This window comes from Epinephelus fuscoguttatus, linkage group LG16 (assembly GCF_011397635.1).
Source record: "Epinephelus fuscoguttatus linkage group LG16, E.fuscoguttatus.final_Chr_v1".
Lineage (NCBI taxonomy): Eukaryota > Metazoa > Chordata > Actinopteri > Perciformes > Serranidae > Epinephelus > Epinephelus fuscoguttatus.
The window spans coordinates 1912852-1921006 of NC_064767.1; the positions used below are offsets into that span (position 1 = coordinate 1912852).

The 8155-nt window shown below is 38.3% G+C and overlaps 1 non-coding gene and 1 pseudogene across 1 annotated transcript; one reads left to right on the forward strand and one right to left on the reverse strand.

Annotated features, from left to right (window-relative positions):
* The window catches only part of LOC125903020 (NLR family CARD domain-containing protein 3-like), an 82415-nt pseudogene extending 77110 nt beyond the window's left edge, over window positions 1-5305 (reverse strand).
* Window positions 5306-7386: 2081 nt separating this feature from the next.
* trnas-cga (transfer RNA serine (anticodon CGA)) lies at window positions 7387-7468 on the forward strand. Its single transcript has one exon. It is a non-coding gene; the product is annotated as a tRNA-Ser (tRNA).
* The last annotated feature ends 687 nt before the right edge of the window (window positions 7469-8155 follow it).

An 8155-nucleotide genomic window follows, 5' to 3' on the forward strand; every position in this document is an offset into this window, starting at 1 on the left:
ATCATAATTGGGTCTGGATTACAAAACATAAGATGTCTTGATTGGGATCTATTTGAATGGACACTGTAAATAGTTTGCTCTGTGAAACTGTTGCAATCCAGTGGGTGGTGGTGATGCAACAGTCTTAAACTCTACAGATTGAGAAAAAGAACAGGTGTGTTAATGTTTCAGAGTTTTTCTTTGGGGTTGATGATGGCCTCCAGAAGAGAGCTCATGTTGACGGAGCAGTGAGTATAACGACTGACATGAGAGAATTGGAAGGTCTGCTTTGTTGTCTGTTTTGAGAAACAAAATAATGACTATTGAGGCTGTACTCACTTCCTGGGTGACTACAGAAAGTAAGACTTCGGGCATTGAGATGATGAAGATGATGGAGACAAGAGCAGTTATACTGTGAAGCTGTCAGCTTCTTTTGAAATTTACTAAAGGAAAGCCCCTTGAGATTGAGCATCTCCTTTTCAAGGGGGTCCCTTGACCAAGACAACATTACATACAAAGACAATATCACATAACAAACATACAATACATGCTCACCCACTCCCACCCACATCCCTGCCCTCATCAGTCAAACACAGAAAAATAGATGAGTAAATTAACCAAGACCTGGATAATAAATCAATTATAACAGCAGCACAAAACAAGTTATATATTAATGTCAGCTTACTGTGCAGCAGAGGCTTTTCGTCCTTTAACATCGATGCCATGTTCATGTGACTGGTCAGTCTGAAGGGACACACAGCTGGGGTCAGGTTGAGAAGACTTTGGGCTCTTACGGCTCCTAGCACACAGAGAGGAAGACCAGCAGGGAGGGAAATTCAGTTTTTAGTCTTCAGCCTCAGCAGCTGCTGGAGAAACTATCAGCTATCAACAGGAAAAGGATCAACACAGCAACGTTTAACTAGAACTGAATTTACTGAAGAAAATGTGTGTGAGTGCTGACAGCTGAAGATTATGGTTTAACAAGATGGAGTTATGTGTCACATAAGGGGAACTCAACACTATATTTTCTGTCACAGCTGGGATTTGAACTGATAACGTTTAATCAGTGAGGTGCACACTGCACCAAGGAAGCTAATGTCTGACACAGAGATACATGTATACTTGTCTTTATGCTGCAACACATGATTAATTCACTGTCAATGAATCTGCAGATGATATTCTCCAAAAACAGTTTGATGTACAAATGAAAAAAAAGAGTAAAATATTATGAAGTACTGTCAATTAGAGGGCGGCACGGTGGTGTGGTGGTTAGCACTCTCGCCTCACAGCAAGAGGGTTGCCGGTTCGATCCCGGGCGTGGGAGCCCTTCTGTGCGGAGTTTGCATGTTCTCCCCGTGTCAGCGTGGGTTCTCTCCGGGCACTCCGGCTTTCTCCCATGCAGGTTAATTGATAACTCTAAATTGTCCGTAGGTGTGAATGTGAGTGTGAATGGTTGTCTGTCTCTATGTGTCAGCCCTGTGATAGTCTGGCGACCTGTCCAGGGTGAACCCTGCCTCTCGCCCAGTGTCAGCTGGGATAGACTCCAGCCCCCCCGCGACCCTCAAGAGGATGAAGCGGTTAGAAGATGAATGAATGTCAATTAGAGCCGAAGATCATATCTTCAAATTGTCCAAACCCCCAAATAACCCATTTAAATTTGAAAAAGCCAAGTGATATACAAGGGCAAAAAAAACTGAGGTCTGTCACCAGACAATACACCAGACCCAGAGCTCTGAAGCTTCCTCACAAACCTCTGACACTAGTCCCAAAACTCTGGAGCTGCTCCCCAGACCTCTGCAGTATGCCATTTGTAAAGTGTCTCACGCTGAAAATAACATCAACATTTTGCCACATTTAGCTTCAAACAATGTTTAAAAAAGTATTGTGAATTTTTTAACGTCACCTTTTACCACATTTACAGCAATATTTGTTAACTTAGAAATATATTAAATAGTTAAATCTAAATATTAAATGTGGCACCTAAATGTTAAATGTTAAATCTAAATATTAAATCTAAATCTAAATCTAAATGCTAAATATAAATATAAATATAAATGTAAAATCTAAATATTAAATATAAATATAAATATAAATGTTAAATCTAAATATTAAATATAAATCTAAATCTAAATGTTAAATTTAAATGCTAAATATAAATATAAATCTAAATGTTAAATCTAAATGCTAAATATAAATATAAATATAAATGTTAAATCTAAATATTAAATATAAATATAAATCTAAATATTAAATCTAAATCTAAATCTAAATGTTAAATCTAAATGTTCTGGGTGAAACTAAATATTTAGCTAATATGCAAATTCACACTGCCGGTCACCGGAAGTACCAAAATAAAAGCTCGAGATGGTCAGACTGTGTTTATAGAATCAAATAACGAATTAAAACCAACTTATCGGGGGAAATGGACACTTGAACATACATTAGCGTGATAATAACTACCTAAAATAACAAGAAACGTGTTTGGAGAAATTTTATTTGATGTGTACTTTGAGCTGTTAGTGTCCCTTCTGAGGGAATCACCCTGTTGTTCACAAATACTTCCGAGTAGAAAACCAGCGGAGTTTAGCTACATATATATGCATATCTCACGTTTTTCACGTCACTGTATCACCGTTTAGACTAATCTGGTGTTTGTAAAGCCTATAAACACTATGGCTGAACAAACATTATTATCACGGTCTGAAATTAATAACATGGTTATCGTAGATTAGCGGGGCTAACTGTTAGCTGTTAGCCCCGTTAGCGGTGTCTGTAATGACTCACTAACTCTAAACGGTCCGTGAAGAAAATATTTTTCCAGTGGATGTCTTAGTTACAACATGATTGAGCTAACTGGAGTAGTTTAATGTCGTATCCGACAATGGGAGACATTTAACAGATGACGTCCTGATAGCTTTGCTGCTGCTGCAGCCACTGATGCTTTCTAGACATCGTGATTTCCCAAAACTGAATAAATACCACACATCGCAACACAAAACTGCTTTGCTAGATCAATCATGTTGTAACTAACACATCCGCTGGAAGAAAATATTTTTTTCACGGACCGTTTAAGAGTTAATGAGTCATTACAGACACTGCTAACGGGGCTAAGAACTGACGGTTGTTAGTTTAGCTTAGGTTGTTAATCCCTCCGAAGGGACACTAACAACTCAAAGTACACGTCAAATAAAATTTCTCCAAACATGTTTCTTGTTATTTTAGGTCATTATTATCACGCTAATGTATGTTCAAGTGTTCATTTCCCCCAATAAATTGGTTTTAATTCGTTATTTGATTCTATAAACACAGTCTGACCATCTCGAGCTTTTATTTTGGTACTTCCGGTGACCGGCAGTGTGAATTTGCATATTAGCTAAATATTTAGTTTCACCCAAAACATTTAGATTTAACATTTAGATTTAACATTTAACATTTAGATTTATATTTAGCATTTAGATTTAACATTTATATTTATATTTATATTTAATATTTAGATTTAACATTTATATTTATATTTAGCATTTAGATTTAACATTTATATTTATATTTATATTTAACATTTAGATTTAGATTTAGATTTAATATTTAGATTTAACATTTATATTTATATTTATATTTAGCATTTAGATTTAGATTTAATATTTAGATTTAGATTTAGATTTAATATTTAGATTTAACATTTAACATTTAGGTGCCACATTTAATATTTAGATTTAACTATTTAATATATTTCTAAGTTAACAAATATTGCTGTAAATGTGGTAAAAGGTGACGTTAAAAAATTCACAATACTTTTTTAAACATTGTTTGAAGCTAAATGTGGCAAAATGTTGATGTTTTTTTTTAATGTGAGACACTTTACAAACGGCACCCCATACTGCAGCAGTCCCATCCTGTGGACTCTAGTAGAATCCTACAGGATGACAGCAGACTGACAGGAACACTGAGAGCAGCTGTAAACCTCACTGACCACCAGGGGGAGCTCACAATCCAAACCTCCACCCTGTAGACCTGCACACTGAGCCCTCCCACACTTCACTCACTCTGTCATGTGTTTAAATTCTCACTGTTAACACTGTGACACTGCTGAGTCCACAGGGTTAACATGAGGACTACAGTCGTTGCCATGGATACAGCATGACATATAACAAACAGTTGAAGCTGTGATTAATCTCAGAGTTTGTCTCCAACAGTTTTTGTATCAACAGTTTGTGCAACATGTGTTCAGTCTGCTGCTTCAGACACTTTAACAGAGACACATCATGTAACGTTCACTATACAACACAAATACATACATACAAAGAATAAAGTGTGAACACGGCTCATATTATTCTGACATGAAACCGTCAGCTGATCGTCCTCACACTCACAGATGCTCTCATTTGTTTGTTGGATTCACTTTGAAAACGTTTGTCTCTGTGACTGCAGATAACACACAAATCCAGATTATCAGAGTTCAAAGCTCAGATCATGTAAAATAACTACAGTGGTCCTTCCTTCATAGACTGGTTATTTCATCATAATAAAACATTGTTATTGAGTTGATTCAGTTATTAATTAACAGAGTAGAAATGATCCTCTGATCTATGAGAGCACTTTGACCAACAGAGGCCTCAATAAACATGAAATATGAGCCTTGATAAAATAATTCAAGTATCAGAGTCCAAACTGAAGTCCAGTATCAACTGTATGTGTTTGATGCAACGTGTGGAAATGACTTCTGTATGATATTTAAATGAAGTTATATTGACACATTGTGGCTCTTTGGGTACATTTACAGGTTTATTATGAGTCAGTGTTGAGGTGAGAGAGCAGAGAAACAGGAAACAGAGAGTTGATGAACATGTTGAAGGTGAAACAGGATCAAATGTGATGTCAAGTGTTGAGTGTGATACCTTTTCATGTTGGTGATAACCTGCAGCCTCCTGATGAAGACAGACAGACAGACAGACAGACAGACAGACAGGTTCATCATTAGACTTTAAAGTGCTTGTTGTCAGATAAACTTTGTGCTGTGGAGTCTGGATCAAAGACAGGAGGTGAACACATGAATCAACAGAGACACATTAGAGACTGGAATCAATCAAAGGTCCACTTACTCAGTTTCTTCTCATGGACTTCATCACTCTGCAGCTCTCTGCTGTCTGGACCAGGTCTGTGGACACAAAGAGTTTTCTGTTGTCCTCCGTCAGGATTCAGTCCTCTGTGTCTGCAGGCTGCTGTCACACTCAAACACTGTGATGAACCAACCTGCAGCGCTCAGTTCAAAGTTCAGCTGCTGCGTCTTTATATGACTTTATATGATACATGTTAAAGTTTAACCCACAGCAGCAACACACACTGACAACATCAACACTCAATCACTGAAATTATTTTACACAAGAAGACATGAATTCACCTCCAGAGCTGGAAATAAAGCAGGAAGGTTTCATACCGTTGATCTGATAGAGATAAAACCACCAGTGTCCATTTAAAGCACTTGGATCAAACTGGTTTCAGATTGGCTGTTCTAAGCTCTCTTCAGACATTAAATGTCTTCGTGCATTTGTTAAAGTGATATTTGGTCACTGTGACAGAGGAGACTTGTCAATGTCACGTATATATCCCAGTATCACAAATTACACTTTGTGCCAGAGGACTTTACAGTCTGTACGACATATAACGCCTTCTGTCCTCAGACCCTCACAGCAGATAAGGACGCTCCCCCAAAACCCCTGTAATGGGTCAACAATGGAATAAAGCTCAGGAAGTGCAACTGAGGAGGGTTCGCTCTCCCAGGACGGACAGACATGCAGGAGATGTCCTGTACACAGCCTGTTGTGTCTGACCAATTACGTGTCAGGTATCACAAACATAACATTTACTTATAATATATACAGGAAGTCAACACATTCATGTATTAAATAAGGTAAACAAATTATATAGTAGTCATAATACACACCAAAATATCATAGTACAAAGTGTCACATAGTCACAATATAGAGTACGCCACAGACTGATGAGTTGATGGTGGGCTTTGGGAAAATGCCAGGAGGGAACTAAACTCACCTCATCACCTCGTCCTCGATGCAGAGAGGGGACAGATTCAAGTACCATGGTGTCCACATCACCACGGACCTGACCTGGGCGCTAGACACTGTTTCACCTTAGACGCTGAAGGAGCAACACCGAACAGGACAGACAGGCCCTGACTGATGTCATAAAAACCATTAAAAACAGACCTGCTGATTTAAACCAGTAAAGATGTTGAAAACAGCTTTTTTCATGTTGAAAAAATAACCGTCTTTCTTACAATGCTTGTCCCAGAGTGGCTTCTTACTTACAAACATGAAAATGTCAGTGTCTCTATCCAGAGTCAGTGTTTGGTTTGTCCGCTCTGGGCTACTGTAGAAATACAGCAGTGCAACATGGTGATCTCTGTAGACTTGACCTGCAGAGATCACCATGTTGCTCGTCCTGCTCCCCGTGTAGATATAAACAGCTCATTTTAAGGTAACGAAAACACAACCATTCTTATTTTCAGGTGATTATACACTAAAGAAAACACACTGATTAGATTACTCTCAGTTATAGACAAAAAAATGTTTTATTTGGCATCAACAACAATTAGAAATGTTTACAAAAGATACAATGGAATAAACTAAAGACAGCAAAACATCCACTTTGTTTGACCTGCAGGACCTTTGACCTCCTGAGACCCTGTGTCCTCATATGATGACATCACAGTTTGGGTTTTACTTGACCTTATACTCTACTTAACTCAGACCTGTTGTCCTCGTTCATGGACACTTTGTGTGTCATCTCGTGGTAGTAAGAGCACAATAGCTATAATAATCCATGTAAAAACAAGATGGCAGCCGTCTCTGCCAAGTCAGTCTGCATGGTCAGAAGGTCCAAATCCTGATCACGTTTAATGGTTGAAACTTGTTTATTTATGATTAATAATGTTTGAAGATTTATCAACAGTCACAAGCTAAGACGGTAAATTGGGACGGACTTATTTGACACTGGGACTTTCTTATTGTCTCGTTTGAGGACACTGGGACTCAGTTATTGTATTAATTTTTTATACTTATCGGGTCCTGCTGATCCCAGATAGCTAGGAGAAATTAAAAATGCATACCAAACAAAAGTCCAGGTCTCAGGAGGATCAGTGGAGTGTGTGACGAATAAGTCAGTGATTCTCTTATCTGTCAGTTTTATGTTTATATAACAAGTGATAGTTTGTCAGTTATCAGTTAGTGCTGCTGCGTCTAAACTAAAATTTTCCCTGCAGTCGTAAAACAGGCTCCTGGCTGTGAGGACCGGGTAAGACTGTACATGTCAGTAAGGAAAGTTCAGACAGAGGTAATGCAGAGGGGTTTGGGCTTTGGATCATTTATCGAGGACGAGCAGGAGGAGCACAGAGCTGTGATGGCCGAGTGGTTAAGGCGTTGGATTCGAAATCCAATGGGGTTTCCCCGCGCAGGTTCAAATCCTGCTCACAGCGTCCGTCCCTTCACCTCTGGATAAAATGATAAAGGCAGAAAATACTGCCCTACAAAAGCCTGCTGGACAACATATGTGCTTTAAATATCAAAACATGAGGGACAGATAATACATTTCATGATGATATTACTATAGCTAGATAAAGAGAATATTAAAGCCCTCTTGTTTCCAACATGTTGCAGTGTTTTCAAAATATATTGTTTTGTGAAATGTTTATGTCTTTTCAGAAATGCTGTAGTGTTGTCTGCATTGTATTGCTCTCTGAAATGTTTTGTTTGTCAAATGTTGAAGTTTTTCTTCTGAAATGTCGCACTGTTTGTTTTGCAAAATGTGGTCATGTTTTGTTAAATGTTGTGTTTTGACCCTCGGGGCCACCATATAACAATAGGACAGTCTAATAAAAATCTCTGTATGTGAGTTCAGCTTTTCTTTATTTGAGGCACTGTTGAACAAAAACCAAAGAGACATTATGACCACATGTGAAAGACAAAGTTAAAATGAACCTCTCTCCCTTTGCTGGATTTCATTATGTTTAATTTTCCTGCTGTGAACACATCATGAGGTCCACAGATTAAATCACTGCCTGTATCACATGAATGCAGCATCACGCTGTTATCCAATCACATTCGGAGCCTGGCGCGTATCTCGGCTGTGATTGGCTGAAGCGTCTGTCAGTCATGTGTTTAGG